At 39.7% G+C, this 16,923-nt stretch overlaps 1 protein-coding gene across 3 annotated transcripts in view; it reads left to right on the forward strand.

Moving 5' to 3' along the window:
• The window catches only part of RHOC (ras homolog family member C), a 35,908-nt gene that overhangs the window by 1,012 nt on the left and 17,973 nt on the right, over positions 1 to 16,923 (forward strand). Inside the window, exon 1 of one of the 3 annotated variants that reach the window (XM_042464242.1) lies at positions 2,300 to 2,881. The exons of the other annotated variants lie outside the window; for them this stretch is intronic. The gene's annotated coding sequence lies outside the window, so the exon portion shown is untranslated. Of the gene's footprint in view, positions 1 to 2,299; positions 2,882 to 16,923 lie in introns of those variants that run through there. 3 annotated transcript variants of the gene reach the window in all.

The following is a 16,923-nucleotide window of genomic DNA, read 5'->3' on the forward strand; positions in this document are numbered from 1 at the left end:
GCATGCTGCTTGGTCCTCCCCCAAATGGGGGACATTTGGGAATTCCTCCTGGACATTAGGCTGCAATGGAGGGCCACATCCTGGAAAAGCACTCCTGTAAAATATAAACTCATGCTTCTTAGTCATGCTCAAAATGGGGGACATTTGGGAATTCCTCCTGGAACATAGGCTGAAATGGAGGGCATGTCCAAGAAAAGGAGGACCTCTGGTCACCCTGTAGAGGCACTCATATAAATATAGATTCATGCTCAAAATGGAGAGCATTTAGGATTTCCTCCTGGGCCGAAGGTGGAAATGGAGGCCATGTCCTGGAAAAGGAGGGCAGCTTCTCCATTACTTTCCTTCTTTGGTTAATTTCTTTTCTAATCTACTTTTTCCCTAGAACTACAACTCAATGACCTAAATCCTGTTGTTCATCCTGACTAAAGTAGACTCATTGAATCAACCAGATTCACTTATGCGTTAATTCATCATTTAATAATTAATTCAGTGGCTCTGCTCTAATTGGGATTAACCAACAGCATTCTAGACAAGGAGGCTTGCACTTAACTCATCCAACCTGTGCACGCTCAGAGGCACTTTCTCATTTCTAACCACTTGGTGTGTCCAGGAACTAGAACCTACATCTAATAAATTGTTTTTATTTTACTTGGTTATTTAGCATAGGAGTCCAAATGATATGACAAGCCAGTTTGTCAGAAGGCCTCATACCAGGAAACCATATTCCCAGGAAAGTGTTTTCAATCTGGAAATAATTATCCCCCCCCCCCCCCTTTTGTTAGAAAGTGTTGTCTTCACTCCTTAGGCTCTGCTTTTGACAATGATAGGTTGAAATACAGTAATTAAATAGAGAGGCAGCCACCAAAACCTATTATTAGTGAGTAGTTCAGGATGGGCAGACGAATGGAAAGTAGTGAGTAGTTCAGGATGAGTTCTGACAAATGGAAAGAAAGTGCTGCTTCTGTCTAAAAAAATTGCATTATCTATCCATCTGAAAGTTTTTAGGGTCTTTTATGCTCGTGTTGACATTGCAAGCTTGCTAGGTACACAGATATTTTCAGAATCGCGTTGTGTGTGATGAGAATCTGGTTTAAACTAAGAGATTATTCAGACACTGTAGTTTTTTTTAAATGCAACTATCCAAATAATCTCACTCACTCATTCCAGTTTTGTTGCTCATGCTATTTTTTTTTAATTGGGATCACATCTCTGTGCATCTCTGCATGTTCTGTTGGTCACACATGTCAGCAGATGATATGGATGTATTCGAAACACAGTAAAGGCATAGGGGTCATTCAGCTGTAGTTCTTGGCATGATGATGCAAATCATCTCATACATTCTAGGTTTCCACTCCACCAAATGCATCTGAGGAAGTAGACTGACGTCTACAAAAGCTCATGCTTCCAATTTCTTTCTTTCCGTTAGTCTCAAAGGTGCTACAAGATCTCTCTACCTACTGATTCTACAGACTAACACGGCTATATCTTTGAATTCTGGGTTTGTTATTCACACTGTGGAACTGCATGAATGCACATCTCTGTGAGTTCAGTTGCTCACATGTGAAAGCATTCAAATAAGCGTGGAGTCTGAAGTCAAAGGTGTCATGGAGTCAATGATGTGAATGCATTCAGAATTCCTTTTTGGGTATGCAGCATTTTATCCTGGGTCTATTCAGGTCTATTTACATTAGTTATTCACACTACTGTCAATGCAGATCTTTTTTAAAAACTCAAGGAAAAACCCAATATCGGTTATCCCAGATGAGGTGGGTTTTTGGCAACCTTCCCCTCAAACTTAATCGGGTGCATTCAGGATGTGTGTGAACAATGGAGATATAATCGGATTCATCCTGGATTATTTTCACAGTGTGCATAATCCCCTACAGAGTTTTATCGCAGTTTATCCCAGGTCTATTCTCATCAGTTATTCACAAAGGCAACAATGCGAATCTTTTAGGAAAAATCAAGGGGTGGATTTTTCCGGGTTAAGTGGGCTTTTAGGCAGCCCCTGCCCAACTTACTTAGGTGCATTCAAAGTGCATGTGAACAACAAAGATTCAACATGCATTCTACCAGAATTATTTTCACCATCCGAATAACCCCAAATGAAGACTTGGGCTGCATCCACACTGGAGCAATAATCCGTCTTGACACTGCTTTAACTGCCATGGAATTCTGGGCATGGTAGTTTGTTGTGGCAGCAGAGCGAAGCTACCATGCCCAGAATTCCATCGCATGGAGCCGTGGCAGTTAAAGCAGTATGAAACCAGATTATTGCTCCAGTGTGGATGGACTCCTGGATTTCTTCAGGACCACTCCCTTTTTCCATGTTGCTGTCATTTGGCTGTTGCATTTCCTTGTGTGAGACCTCCTGACAAACTGGCTTGTCATATTATGTGGACAGTGATCCCCTGTGCTCTTGTCTTAAAAGCCGGAAGATGTTATCTTTATTTGCTTAATTCACATTTCTGACATTTGTAGTGGGGCAAGAAGGAATTTGTGCTAATCACCGAGAAGCAAGGGAACATTCCAAAACCATGACTGAATGTGTGGTGCGTGCATATCCTCTCTCTTTCTCTCTCTCTCTTTCTGGAATCTGGCAGTCTAATCCTTTCAGGGCAAGTCAGGCCCCTAAATCCTCCCCCAGTTTCTAAGAAAAACTCCAGTGAAAATGGCACTCGCTTTTTCATGTTACTTCACAGAGATATTTGTGATTGGCAGATGTTTTGTTTGTGCCATGGGGCTCTCCCATATCTATTGGCTAATGAATAAAAGGCAAGCTTGCTCTCAGAAGTGAACTTTCTTTCTTTCTGTTTCAAAAAAACTTAGCAAATTGAACAGTCTTTCCAAATGGACAGCTCCTAGCACTACCAGTCAAAAGGTATTGTGCCGCGACATTGCCTTTCTCTCCTTAAGAAAAAAAGACAGCAATAGTAATGGGGAAACCTGGGAGGGTTATAAGTGGAGAATGACATCATCTGTATCCCTCTTAAATTTGGTATGTAAGGCAGATCAATCACACAATAAAACTACCCAAAGCCTCTTTGTTTCCTGTGTTTTAAGTTCTGTTAAAGATAAGAAGTATGTTTTGCCTTCCAAAATGGTTGACATTTGGTAGATTTGGTTTTTGAGTCATTTGAGGCCACAGCTTTGGCACATAATTGTCAGGAGGTTCTCCTGCACAGCCCCTGTTTTAATTTCATTCTTGTGTAACTCTTATTCATTTCAATGGAGTGCGTGTGCAAGAGAGAGAAGCTCCAATGAGCTGTGTTGTGAAGAAATAATTTGACTTTTCACTGTGTTGGCTCTTACCGAATCATTGCTCTGTCACTTTTAGCTATGTGGAGAATTTCTTTTAAAAAAATTTAAAATAATAATTTATATTAAAAAACCAATGACATATATATATTATCTATATATCTGTATACACATATGTGGATAACAACAGAACTAAAACTATAAAAACTGCAAAACAACAAAAAGAAAGAATACTAACACTATTGATTTCCCACCCCAATGAATGATTATACTGCACAAGGTACTATACTTCCTTTAAATGATAATATCTCTATGCTTCTACATCATAGAAACTGTTTAATTTACAAAACCTAAAAAGATGTATGACTTGGACAAGAAAGTAGGAAAGTAATAAACAATTCCCAATATTTCTTAAAGTTATTAAAAGATTTCTCCTTAATCAGCACTGTCAAGTTTAGCAAGTTCAATTGTCTTCACTGACCAATCTTCCATTTTTGGGTGTAGACTATTGTTGCTGCAGTAGTCAAGTATTTTAAAGTCCTGCCATATTTCTGCTCAGTTTGTTAATGTAACATTCCCAACACAGATATCTCTTGCTTCAACTATATTTTGTTGCAAACAGAGAGAGGAGGGGACTGAGGGGTGGACAGGACAACTGTGTGCTGGTGCTGTCCACACTACAGAGTGTGTCACACTACATGATGTCACACCACAGAGTCCCACTACATGTTGTAAATGTTCCACAAATGTTATGCTGGGGGTACAATAGAATGGTGTGAACAGGGAATGTGAAATTCTTCTTTTTTGTTCATGTTTTTTTGTTTTGTTTGCAAAATAACACAGAGGGTGAGCATGATGTAGTGGTTTGAGCATAGGACTATGATTCTGGAGACTAGAGTCCATATATCCACTTGGATGCAAACCCACTGGGTGACCTTGGGCAAGTCACTTTTATCCAGCCTCAAGGCAAAGGCCCTTCTGAACAAATATTGCCAAGAAAACCTCATGATAGATTTGTCTTAGGGTCGCCATAAATCAGAAATGACTTGAAGGCACACAAGAACAGTGAAGTTGCAGTGATAGAAAGGACAGCATAATCTTAGATAGTCACCTTGAACTCTTAACAGGCAGCCAATCTTAGGAGGAAGGATGGGAGTACAATATAAATAGGGAGGAAAAAAACACATTTTAATGAGCTGAAACACTTGTACATTAAGTAATGTTACACACAAACAATGAATTTTTAAAAAGCAAAATAGACATAAGGGTAGTTTAGTGCCAAGTAAATTGTTATTTTTATTATTTGATGAGAAAACTATTGAAGTTGTGATAGATGTATAACTATAGTTCCATCCCCCACAGTCTATTGCTGCATAATGTAGTGGCTTCAGTGTTGAACTAGGAACCTGGGAGGTTGGGGTTTGAATCCCTGCTCAACCATGAAAACCCACTTGGTCACCTTAGGCAAGTCACATTTTCTCAGCTTCAAATGAAGGCAAAGGCACATCCCCTCTGAAGAAACCATAATAGGGTTGCCATAAGTTGGAAACAGCTTGAAGGCACACAACAACATTGTTGCAGCCACACCTTTTAAAAACCAAAGAGTAGTGCTAAAGAGACATGTGTTACAGAGATTGCTTTACAGTTCCAGTTTTTAATGGTAAAACTGAAGCATTTCCTGTAGGCTGAAAAGAGAGAGAGAAACAATGAGAAAAATACATGGATTTAGAAATGGCATAATCATGTAGATTTCCCACTGAAAAGTAAGTGAACAAAGTGTCACTGTTCTAATGTAAAGACCTACTGTAGTCTGTGGAAATACCTTCCAGCACAATTTCTTATACTTTAAGGAGGCTGCACATTGCAAAACAGAAATGCAGAATGAAGAACTGGAGCTCCTATCCCAATAAAGTCGGTAACTGGCAGTTAACAAACATATTTTGTAACCTGCTGCTTTTTATAGAAAAAGTAATGCCATGCAGTGCTTGGAATATATTAAGTAAATATTGATTGGTGCTAAGGCTGTAAGATAATGAAAGAAATAAAAATTGAATGAAATTAAAGAATGAGAATATATTCTTATATATGCTCTTAAACACCAGTAACTTGTAAGACATAGGGTAGACCTCTTAGGGGCTCCACCATAAAAATAAGGGCTCCACAAGTCAAAAAGGCTGGGAACCCCAAACCTAGACAATTACCGTTTTTAGGTACATTTCCCCATTTTTTAAAGATTCTCACAGCAATGCATGTTACTTAAATCAGGTCTCATCTTAAATCAGATGTGAGTGGCAAAACCACTAAACATTCTTTCAGGGAACTAGCAAAGTGTTCTTTTATGGAGTAAGTTTTAAAAAGTATACTCCTTTCCAAAATAGTTGTTGCATGCTTATCTGACTATGGGGAGTGGAAGACTAAATGAGTGCTCTTGCATCTTTCTTGTACAATATCCTCTCTCCCTCTTCCTACTAGCTTATTCACAGGGAGGTGCTTGTCATTGCTGCCAAATGCACAAGGACAGGCCGAGCTGGCAAACCAATCTTAGATTGTACAGTATTGAGTCACACTGAGGCAGTACAGCAGAGCTTATTCTTCTTCCTAAAGATTTCTTCCAATCTAATGAAATGATGACCGGGTCTAGATAAAGAAATCCATTGCAGACCTGGTAAGCAAGCAGTTTATCAGTTCCCAAAGTAACTATCCTGCCATTCAGTTCTATTTCTGTGAGACTCAGGAGACAAGAAAAATAATAATCAGCAGCACTGGTTTGCCAAATTGAATGAATGTGGTCATTGTACTCATTGAAAAGAAATTATTCCATAATCTGACTTGACTGTAAATCTGGTAGAGGTGGGGAAGGAGCTTGTATTTCGGTTGTTTTTATGACTTTCAGCTTATATGATATGATTTAGCTTTCAAAGTTGAGGTATACCAAATGAAAAAATTAAAAAATACCACAAAAGAAAAACTCCCTCAAAGCCATCTGCTTAGTTTGGCTATTCTGAAAAGCTAACTATGCATTTTTTGCTCTATTGTGACACTTGATAAGAAGGCTTCTGTACTATAATTTTGAAGTTCGCATTGTGACACACATCACCAAAACCAGCTGGACTAGTAGTTGAATCAACATTGGTGATGACCAGTGTCCACCTCCAGCACACCTAAGGGCAGCAGGCTAACTCAGAGGCACAGAACTCTGCCTTACAGCATCTTGCTGCTATGCTCTGCCTCTCAATATCCAGTGCCTGTGGTGGCTGTCTCACTATTGGTGGATCCAGCCCTCATTACCACAAGCTTATTTGTTGGTGTCATTTTTTTTATGAATGTTATGATCCTTTCTGCATTTTGTTGTGTGGACTGAACTTTAAAATTGCTTTTCCATGGAGAAGTGGAGAGTGTGTAGATTATTTTAGAAAAACAATCCATACTCAGAATACAGACTGAACAAGCAAAGTGTACAGCTCTCCAGGGTAATGGAATGGCCACAGTCTATGCAAAATATACTGGAATCAAAGTAGATTTTTGACAAGACCTGCATCTGGGTACCAGAAGTGATGCTGAAAGTTTAAAAAGAAATAAGTTTACTGATAGGGACATGGAGAGGAAGAAAGATAAGTACTGTATCTTTTCCACTTGCTGATTCTCTCATGATGCTTTCTGTTCATACAAAACAGCTGCTGCATTTCTAACTTATGATAACCCCAAGGTGAACCTGTCATGGGATTTTCTTGCCAAGATTTATTGAGAAGAGGTTTGCCTTTGCTTTTCTCTAAGGCTGAGAAAATGTGATGTGCCCAAGATCACCCAGTGGGTTTCCATGGCCAAGCAGGGATTCAAACCCTAGTCTCCAGAGCCCAAGTCAAACATTCAAACCACTATACCATGCTGTCTCTATAATGCTACTGGTAGGCAAACCTATAATTGGAAATGCTGGATTTGCCTCAGTGTCTAGTTGCACCTAAGGTAAAATTTTATCTTAGTAGGAAAGTAATCATAGCAGGTTTGATTTAATATTGCCAAGTAAAAGCAATGCAAGCTATTACATTTTCTTGTGGGTTGATGCTATCCTTTCCCCAAACTCTTAAACATGGTTTAAAGTTTTGATGTCTTAACAGACTTATTTTCGTATTTGATACAGCCTATTAGTCTCTTCTAGCATTGCAACAAATATGAAAATAAAAGATGGGAAATGTATACACATCCTATTTTTGATCTTGGACCGAATAACTTAATAGAAGTATAACAGCAAGATGAATAAGAGGCTAGTTGTGTGGGAATTAACTGGAATACTTAAGAGTGGTCTTCTTTAGGATGCTTATCTGTGCAAACAGGGCTGGCAATTTCTTATCTTTTGTGTTGAGAGCCTGAGATGTGGTTTTGTGCTGTTTTTCTGGTTGTGTGCAATATATACCTAAATGGATCTACAATTACTTTCTTTGCCAAAATCACATCATCTAGATCAAATGTCAGCCACAGAGATCAATGCAAAAGCTGTGGAAGATGGGAACCATCATTTTCCATGTCTGCTACTTTTTTTGTTTGAGTCAATTTGTCAAGCTTCCTGCTGACAGTATCTGAAATCCTAGATTGCGGTTCAATATCAATTTCTCTCCCCTGCCCCATTTAGAATGCTCTGTATATAATGTTTCCATTACCTGAAAATTTTTTGAAAAACGATTTCAGTCTTGGATAGACTTGGTTTAACCCTGTCTGCAGTGTCACAGTTGATTTCAATTATACAGTCCATTTACTGAATCTAAGGCCCGTTATAAACGGGCCTTTGCGGCGCCCCCGTCACGTGCTAGGGGTTGGCCGAGGACCTAGCATCCATACCGGCCTCACCCCTAGCACGTGACGGGGGCGTAATAATGGCGGCGCCCTATATACATGGGCGCCACCATTTTGACGTATTGGACGCATAGTGTCCGTAAGTCGCGCCCTGGATGTGACGCCGTGAGTGCATGAGTAGCGCCTTGCGGTGTTCCATCCAGGGCGCAAGAAGAAGCGTCATTTTGGCAGTTTGGCTGCTGCAGTTCCCGGACGCAGCAACCGGCGGTGGCGGCAGAGCGCCGCTTTTCAGAGGTCTGTAACCCGCCTAAAAGATTTACTTTGGGGTGTGCTGTGTCTGCTCTAAAGAGATGCCTTGTTTGTTGCTGTCATCTTTTTCTGTTTATTGCATCTTAAAGTGATACATCTTCACATCTGGGATTTTGGTATTGCCTCTGGACTGGCATACTTATGTTCTTTGCTCTATGCAGAATTTCTGTGAATACTCAGAGTCCTATTCATGCTCCTGTTCATTCATTGGAGTTACAGAGAAAGTGTCTTCTTGATAATCCTCTTGGTAGGGTTACCATGCAGCATTTACTTCTCACTTCCCTCCACCCTGGTTTTGGGCTTGTAAGACTGAATTGCTTCTCTGTCCATCCTTTTTCACAAAAGCTGCTTGACCAGTTGAAAATGATGCACTCTTTCATAGTTCTTAAATAGGTTGTGCTAATGCTGATTTGTATTCAGGCAGACACAAAAATGAGAGAGATATTTTCTTAGTAACTGGATGTGCCCTTACAACTCATTTTAATCTATTGAAATTAAATATTTAGGGCAGTTAAATGGCATCTTTATTCAAATCAACCAGTACTGCCAATGCAATATGCAAGCTTTTTTGAATAGCACAGAACTCTACATCATGTTTAATTTTTAAACCATGCTAAATCTACTATTACCATCTTAGCACTGAAGTAAAATCCAACCAAAGGCTAGATATCATCCTATCTATCACCCTGTCATGTCCCCTCATACCTTCAGGAAACACATGTTTAAAATGATATTCTGAAACAACAGTCTTGTAATGCATTTGAATGCTTGTTGGTTGCTAGGTTTTATAGGCCCAAGGAACTTAGTGTGTATTTGCCTGCTACTCTGCCCTAAAGCTTCCGTAGAATGAGCAGCAGCAGTAATATGCTTAATTTGTTGTTGCTGGATCGAGTCATTACTGACCTATGGTGACCCTAAGGTGACTCTATCCTTTGTGAGGCCTAAAGGCACCAGATCGTGTCTGATCATGTCTGAAAACCCTATAAAATTCATCAGGTGACTTGATGGTACATAAACACAAGGTGAATGTATCAAGAGGTTTTCTTGGCAAGATTTGTTCAGAGCGGGTTTGCCTTTGCTTTCCTCTGAGACTGAGATTTGCCCATGGTCACCTAATGTTTTCCATGGCTGAGTGAGGATTTGAACCCTAATCCCCAGAGTCATAGGCCAACACTAATCCCATCACACCTCATTGGCTCAGTATATTTAATTATTCTATGTAAATATTTCTCACAAGAGGGTCTTGAGCTATAACTGGGAAATATGGCTGGAATCTTAGGCCTGAGGCAAACAAGCCAAAAGGGGCATGGCAGCGGCAATACTAGGGTTCTGGACCAAGCAGCAAGCGCACAATCCAGAACCCTAGTATGTAATGGCGGCGGCCTGATGGTGGCATCCCATTCGCACAGCCACCACCATTTTCACATAACGTATGCATAGCGTCAGCATGTCATGGCAAATCTGTTACATTACGTGTATGCCATTGGTGCACTCACAACATAACCCAGGTGTCAGTAAAAGAACACGGAAAAAAAGGGTTCTTTTAACTCCAGAGGGATGTCGTGTGGTCTAGAGACTGCGGCATCCCTTGAGAATTAAAATGGGTGGGTGCGTTCAGACTGCCATTTTCCGGCAGTCTGTACCGGGCCTAAGACTGGATAAATAATTGCTGTAAACTATGTTTTGCAGTCTTATGAAAGTTCACACTCAGGTTCCCTCAAGCCTGTCAATAGTTACATGAATACAGTTAGTATGCACTCATGAAATATATAAATAGGAGCTGTAGGGAAGCAGGAAACCAACACTGGAGGCTTCTATCCTCTGTCAAAGCAGCTGATGGGAACATAGCTTTTATTTGTGTGGTTGCGATTACGGAAGCAAAAAAGGGTTAAACCTTACCTGCCAAGTCTCCATGTAGCTCTTGTCCCCTTTGCCCACAGCTATTTATGTTTTAAAACAACATGCACATTAATTGCATTCATGCATTTATTGTCACATGTAGTTTGGACCTTAAACCAGCACTTTTGCAATGCCTTCCTTCTTTGAAGTCCCACTGAAGCAGGCACTAGACTAGACAGAGATAATTTGAATTGATAGCTGCACAATGTAAGGCTTAGGAATTGTTTGCATAGCCAAGAATCATTGGCTGTACTGGTCAGCAATTAAGTGATGGGAGTCTTGGTAAAACAGAAGATAAATGTACACACTTTGCTACTTTGGCAGCTGCTGTCTGCATCCCAGATACAGACAGAACCTTTCGGACATATTTGTTACAGGGGCCAATTTTCCACTTCACAAACTGCACAAGGCCCCCCACAACTGGTTTTTGTCTCTGTGTGTTTCTATAAAATCCTTTTTTCAGAGGCAAAACAGAGTGTGCCCTGAGCCTTGTCTTGAAGGAGAGCTGTCATTTGTGAAGACACACCAGAGCAAAAAATTATTATGGGGCCTGTGAAAACAATGTTGCATGGCCATATGAAGACCAAGGGTTACATTGTTCCCACCTCTGCTTTAAATGCAGGACTTCCACTGAAACTCATTGGCTATCACTGATCTTCTGTAATATACATTTTTCTTTTTCTTTTATGGCTCCAGGTCTTATCTATACAGTTTCAAGAAACATTGTTTGTTTATTTCCCAATTTACTTTTCCAGGTTGCATGTGAATGCTTAATAATAATAATAATAATTTATTTTATTTATATACCGCTATTCCAGAGATCATAGTGGTGAACAGCAAGTAAGCAATTGGCAAGTAAGCTAATTACCCCCAACAGTCTGGGTACTCATTTTAGCGACCCGGAAGGATGCAAGCCTGAGTCAAGCGGGGCCCTTTTGCTGGTCTTGAACTCGCAACCTTGTGGTCTTGAGTAAATGGCTGCAGTACAGGGCATTTAACCACTGCCGCACCAGGGCTCCTTAACATCCAGAACAGTGTTGCCCCAATGATTTAAGGTATGATTTAAGGCAGGAAAAATTAGGCCTACACTGACAGCTGAAATACAAACATAGGTTGTCTCATTTAAAAAAAATGAAATTGAAATAAACAAAATATCTGACAGCAGTAATCCATGCACAGGCAACTTCATTATAGCATATATTTTCTTGTTTTGCAATATCTTGATTTTATTTATTTCTCTGAAGTTTGGGGCAAGCCACTAAATGTCTGACCCAGGAATTAAGAATACTACGCTGCTTACAAAGTTAGTAGAAATTGTGCTTTTCATTCACTGGAGCTTGTACATATTTTGAAACATGACCTACTTCAGCATAATGGCAAAGAGCCTGAGATGTGGTTGCCAACAAGCCTTGGAAGATATTCCCTGGGACTGTTTTACCAAAATCCCAAATCCCCGGAATTCCCCAATATTTATTATTATTATTATGCAGTCAAAATCCCTGGAAAGAAATTAATTAAATTCCCCAGATTCTGGGGAATTCCCCAGAAATTGGCAATTTGTATTGTAGTGTAATATAGTAAGGTAAGGGATGTGTATGAAGGCTGAGGGCTTTACCACACAAGTCCCATTCTTGCAGCAATTGTGTTGTGGGGGGATTGGAGACATACCATATTCAGAGCCCAATATCACACTTGTTCAGAATTGTGCAACTGGGGCTGCTGCCACCATTGTGCTCTCTTCATGCGTCCTCTTTAACCCTGCTTCATGCCTCATTTTGGATTTTTTTAAAAAGAAATTTTAACTCATGCAATTCCAGAGCTTTGCTGCACCTGTTAGAAAATAAAAAAGTAAAATAAGACAGAAAAAAAAAGAAAGACAATCGGAATGCTTGGGAATAGCATGGGGGACATTACTGGCAATAACATGACTGCCCCAACAGTGATGTTTCACACCTGGACACTTGTGTTATTGACAGTTCATTGATGAGTTTCCCCTATCAGGATCAGCCCTGATGAATACTTGGATTGGAGATGGCCAATGAATATCAGGTGCTGCAGGTTATATTTCAGAGGAACAAGCAAAACCACCTCTGAATATTCCTTGCCTAAGAAAACCCTATGAAATTCATGGGGTTGCCATAAGTTGGCAAGCGACTTAAAGGCAGATATATACACAAAATTGATTCAGACATTTATGCAAACACTGATGACATTCTTGTCTGTGTGTGCCTAAGTAAACATGGGTGAACTACCAACAGACTTGCCAGTGTATCAGAGCAGTGCAGTACTACTTTGCACATTCCATACTTTACAACTCTGGTAGCAAGTCAGATGTCTGCGTTAATCATTTACACAATAAAGATTACTCTGTATTCAGATATTGGAATGACTCCAAAGTCTCCAGAAATGACCCCTAAATCTCTCCTCTTCAATCTTTGTTTCTGTTTAATTTTAGAAAAGGACTTCTTGAAGGGCCAAAACATTAAGGCAACTTGTTTTTGAATATAGTAACTTATTTAAAAATGCATACTCTGTATATCTAGAACAGGTGTGGGCAGTTGTGAAAGGAGGCAGCCCCCACATTCCTCACATTTAATCCCATCATGACTGGAAGTGACATCACAACATTTCTGGTTCCAGGATTTGGTTTAGAAATGTCTGATTTTTGCAGTTTTCCCACGGTTTGGGTGTACTGGTGGGCAAGGGACCCAAGCCACCCTATTTTCATAATGGTTTGGGGGTAGTTGTGAAGGGTGAAAATTCAGCCAGGGTTTTTGTTTGTTTGTTTGTTTGAGGTCTCTGGACTACAGGGGTCTTCTCGGGGGTTTCAGTGCCACAAAATATGATATTGGAGGTCACATGTGGACTTGGTGATCCTCTTCCCTTATTTGAGTCATTATCTCCAGTCTTCAAAGGCTGTGCCTGCACTGCAGAAATAATGTAGTTTGATTCCACTCTGCCATGACTCAGTGCTATGGAATCCTAGGATTCATAGTTTTGTTAGGTATTTAGACTTCTCTGTGGTGCCATAACAGATTACAAATCCTAGGATTCCATAGCACTGAGCCATGAAAATTAAAGTAGTGTCAAACTGGATTATATCTGCAGTGCAGAGCCAGGTAAAGCCTTCTGCACCACACTGGCTCCAATTTTATAATCTGTCTCTAATATAATTTGCTGAGAGACAGAGATGTCAGCTTGAATTTCTTGTACATATTTATACACATCTGTGATGTAGAATCAAATGTTATCTTTTAAATAAATGTCATATGGTAATATTTAAGAGGTAATGTGGGGATGATGATGATGATGATTACAGGGTATTTGGCCTGATGTATTTCTCCCTCCATCCATTTTGCACCACGGGAGCAATATTGCAGTGTGGAAGAGATAAGATAATCTCCTTACCAAAAGAATGTTTCTGGTATTTTGTGAATGTTGATCACAGATCCTAGGGGAATGTTCATTTGACTTTCTGAAGATCAAGTAAGAAGAAAATCTGTATGTGAGGGGATAGAATTGTTCAGGCCACTTTCTTTTGAGATACACTCATAGAAGGGAGCTGCTCAGTTGCTGATGGTCTGATTTCCTGCCAATCAAAATAAATTTCACTAAACTTTGTTCTTTCTTTTAGAATAGGTGAATTGTAATTGATCTATCTATAACTGGATCAGATAGTCAAACTGATGAACATCCAGTGGTGGCTAAGACCCACTGGGACTCAGGAAGCAGAAAACAGGGTTACCAGAGGCAAAATCAAGGGGTCACCAACAGCAGAATTAACCACATCTAGTTTTCTGTTCAGTCCGTTTCTTTGCAAGTATTGTATAACTTTTTCTCTTTTTGGTTCTCTAGGACTAATTGTGAAGAATACTGCAAACACAATCACAGTTCAAGTCCAATTAAAAAAAAAACCAATGAGACTAAAAATGATAGACTAATTGAAACAGATATCAACTGTCTCAGTAATTCCATGCATCCAGTGAGGTGCCAGAGTAGGACTTGATTGTAGGACTCGTCTACATGTGTTGCTCAGCAGTATTGCAATTTTGGCTGCCAACCTTAAATAAAAGATTTAAAATAGGTAGAAATACACAATAGAAATTCCACAGTAGTAATTTACCCTCTTGTCCCCTCCTAAATACATAATTGATAATTCTTCTACCTTATTCAAGATTAAAAGGGCCTAATCCTTATCCCTGGCAACGACAGCACCTCACCTCTCCAGCTCTCTTCTTCTTCTGAAGAAGAGTAAGTACAGCCCCTCTTTATAGGGTTTTCTCACTCACTGGGCTAAACCAATTCATATACAACATTTTGTGCCTTCACTCCATCGTGTTTGAGAGGTATGTTGGGAGATTAGGGGGCTTATCTTTCCAAAGAGTAGGACCACCCCACAAACACAAATAATTAGTAGCAATCCAGAAGACTCAATCCAAACTGGGCCATGGACTGAATTTTGTTGCTGTGTGCCTTCAAGTTGTTGCCAATGTATGGGAACCCTAATGCCATCATGGAGTTTTCTTGGCAGGTTTCTTCAGAGTGGGTTGGTCATTGCCATCCTCTGAGCATGAGAAAGTGTGACTTCTCCATGTGTTTAGAATTCCAACTGCAAGCAGATGAACCAGGCCTCAATAATTAACTACCATCCCAAAATGGACACTTGTTACCTAGACAGTGCATTCATGTATTGAATACCACAGACCACCACAACATGGCATATAAGCACCGAATCATGTGGGCCAGAACGTTTGCAGTAATTTCACAGCAGGCCTAGATACCAAATCCTGTCTGATCTTGAAAGCTAAAAAGAGTCAGCCCTGGTCAGTACTTGGATGGAATCATAAAGTCATAGAATCATAGAAGATTTTTACATGACATTGTTATATCGTTCCTTTATCATCCCAAAGTGTAGTGGAATCATCATAACAGATAGACGATTGCAAAAGATTTTCACATGAGGCTGTTAGTGTTCTTAAAACGTTGATATATCAGAATTCAACAATAAATGATTACAAAACGATTTCAGAACAGTTGAATTGCTGAATTCTGATATATCAACGTTTTAAGAACACTAACAGCCTCATGTGAATCTTTTGCAATCGTCTATCTGTTATGATGATTCCACTACACTTTGGGATGATAAAGGAACGATATAACAATGTTGTGTGAAAATCTCCATAGAGTTGTAAGAGACCACAAGGGCCATCCAATCCAACCCCCTGTCATGCAGTTTAAATCTCAATTAAAGCATACCCAACAGATGGCCATCCAACTTCTGTTTAAAGATCTCCAAGGAGCGAGACCACCAATGAATACCAGTTGCTGTAAGCTCTGCTTCAGAGGAAGGAACTAGCAAAACCATTTCTGAGTATTTCTTGCCTAAACAAACCCTGTGAAATTCATGGGGTCACCATAATTCAACAAGCGAGTAGAAAGCACAGTCAAGGCTCCAAATTCTTTGCATTAATTTTGAGGAATTGGAGCCACCATGTCATTTGGCCTAATGAACTGGGGAGGGGGGGTTGGGGATTAGGGGAAAGGGTTGATGTTTCCTAGAAAAGTAATCTATGTGTGTATGAGAGAGAGAGAGAGTATAAATCAGTGCTTTAAATAATGAATCAATATTTGGTTGCTGAGTTGACCCTGCTTTGGAAGTTTGACCAGTCAATGCCACTTTCTGTAAAATACAGAACATTTGATATGAACAACATATTGGAGGGATAACTGTCTTTTCCTATCTCATATATACATACTTCTGATATGATAAATATATCATAAAGTTATTTAAAAATTATTGACCTCTAAGGCCCCATTCCCACTCACCTATTTGCGCTAGATGGAACTGAGCAGATTCGGATCCCCCCCTCCCAATCCCTCCAGAAGCAAGTGTCCACTAGAAATTTACCTCAATCAGGATAATTTAACCCTGAATTCCAGCTCTTGCGGAGAGTTCACATTTGCGGAACTGGTTTAAAATGAAGTTGTCTTTGCTGTCAATCAAATTCAGTTTTGCTTTCGTCAATGTGATGTTTCCTACAGCAATTGGGCAATCTGATGTGTGCTTTCCCAACTCCTTTAAAAAAAACAACAGGTGACAGTATCGCATATTTTGTCAAATTTAAAAACCTCCAGGTGTGTGTGTGTGTGTGTGTTGTGTGTATTTGGGTCACTACAGGTTATGGATCTTCCCCTGCCTCTGTTTTCAACCCCAAAATGCAATCTAATGCCATGTCTGCATCCTCCCTCCTTGCGACCCCAGAATGCCTCATATACATACAATAATTAATTAATTAATTAATTCCTCGCCCCAAATGGCATCTCTGCATCCTTTGCTTTCCCTCAGCTACCCCTGAATTCCTTAGAGACAATAGCAAAAGCATTCTGTATCAATTTGCCAAATTGAAAGAGAAACATTTGTAACATTCGCATTGTAGCATTTGCATATAAAAAATAATTTAGAAAAAAAGCCTCTTGCAGCACAAGCACACACACATTCTATTCCGGGTGCAAGGAAATGAAAGGGAAATGTAGTACAAGCAGACACATTCTATCTATATATGTATCACCTTGTAGGAAAAAACATTTGCATAGTTTGTCAAATATAATAATAATAATAATAATAATAATAATAATAATAATAATAATAATAATAGAGAAAGCTGCCTG

Source organism: Sceloporus undulatus, chromosome 4, assembly GCF_019175285.1.
Source record: "Sceloporus undulatus isolate JIND9_A2432 ecotype Alabama chromosome 4, SceUnd_v1.1, whole genome shotgun sequence".
Classification (NCBI taxonomy): domain Eukaryota; kingdom Metazoa; phylum Chordata; class Lepidosauria; order Squamata; family Phrynosomatidae; genus Sceloporus; species Sceloporus undulatus.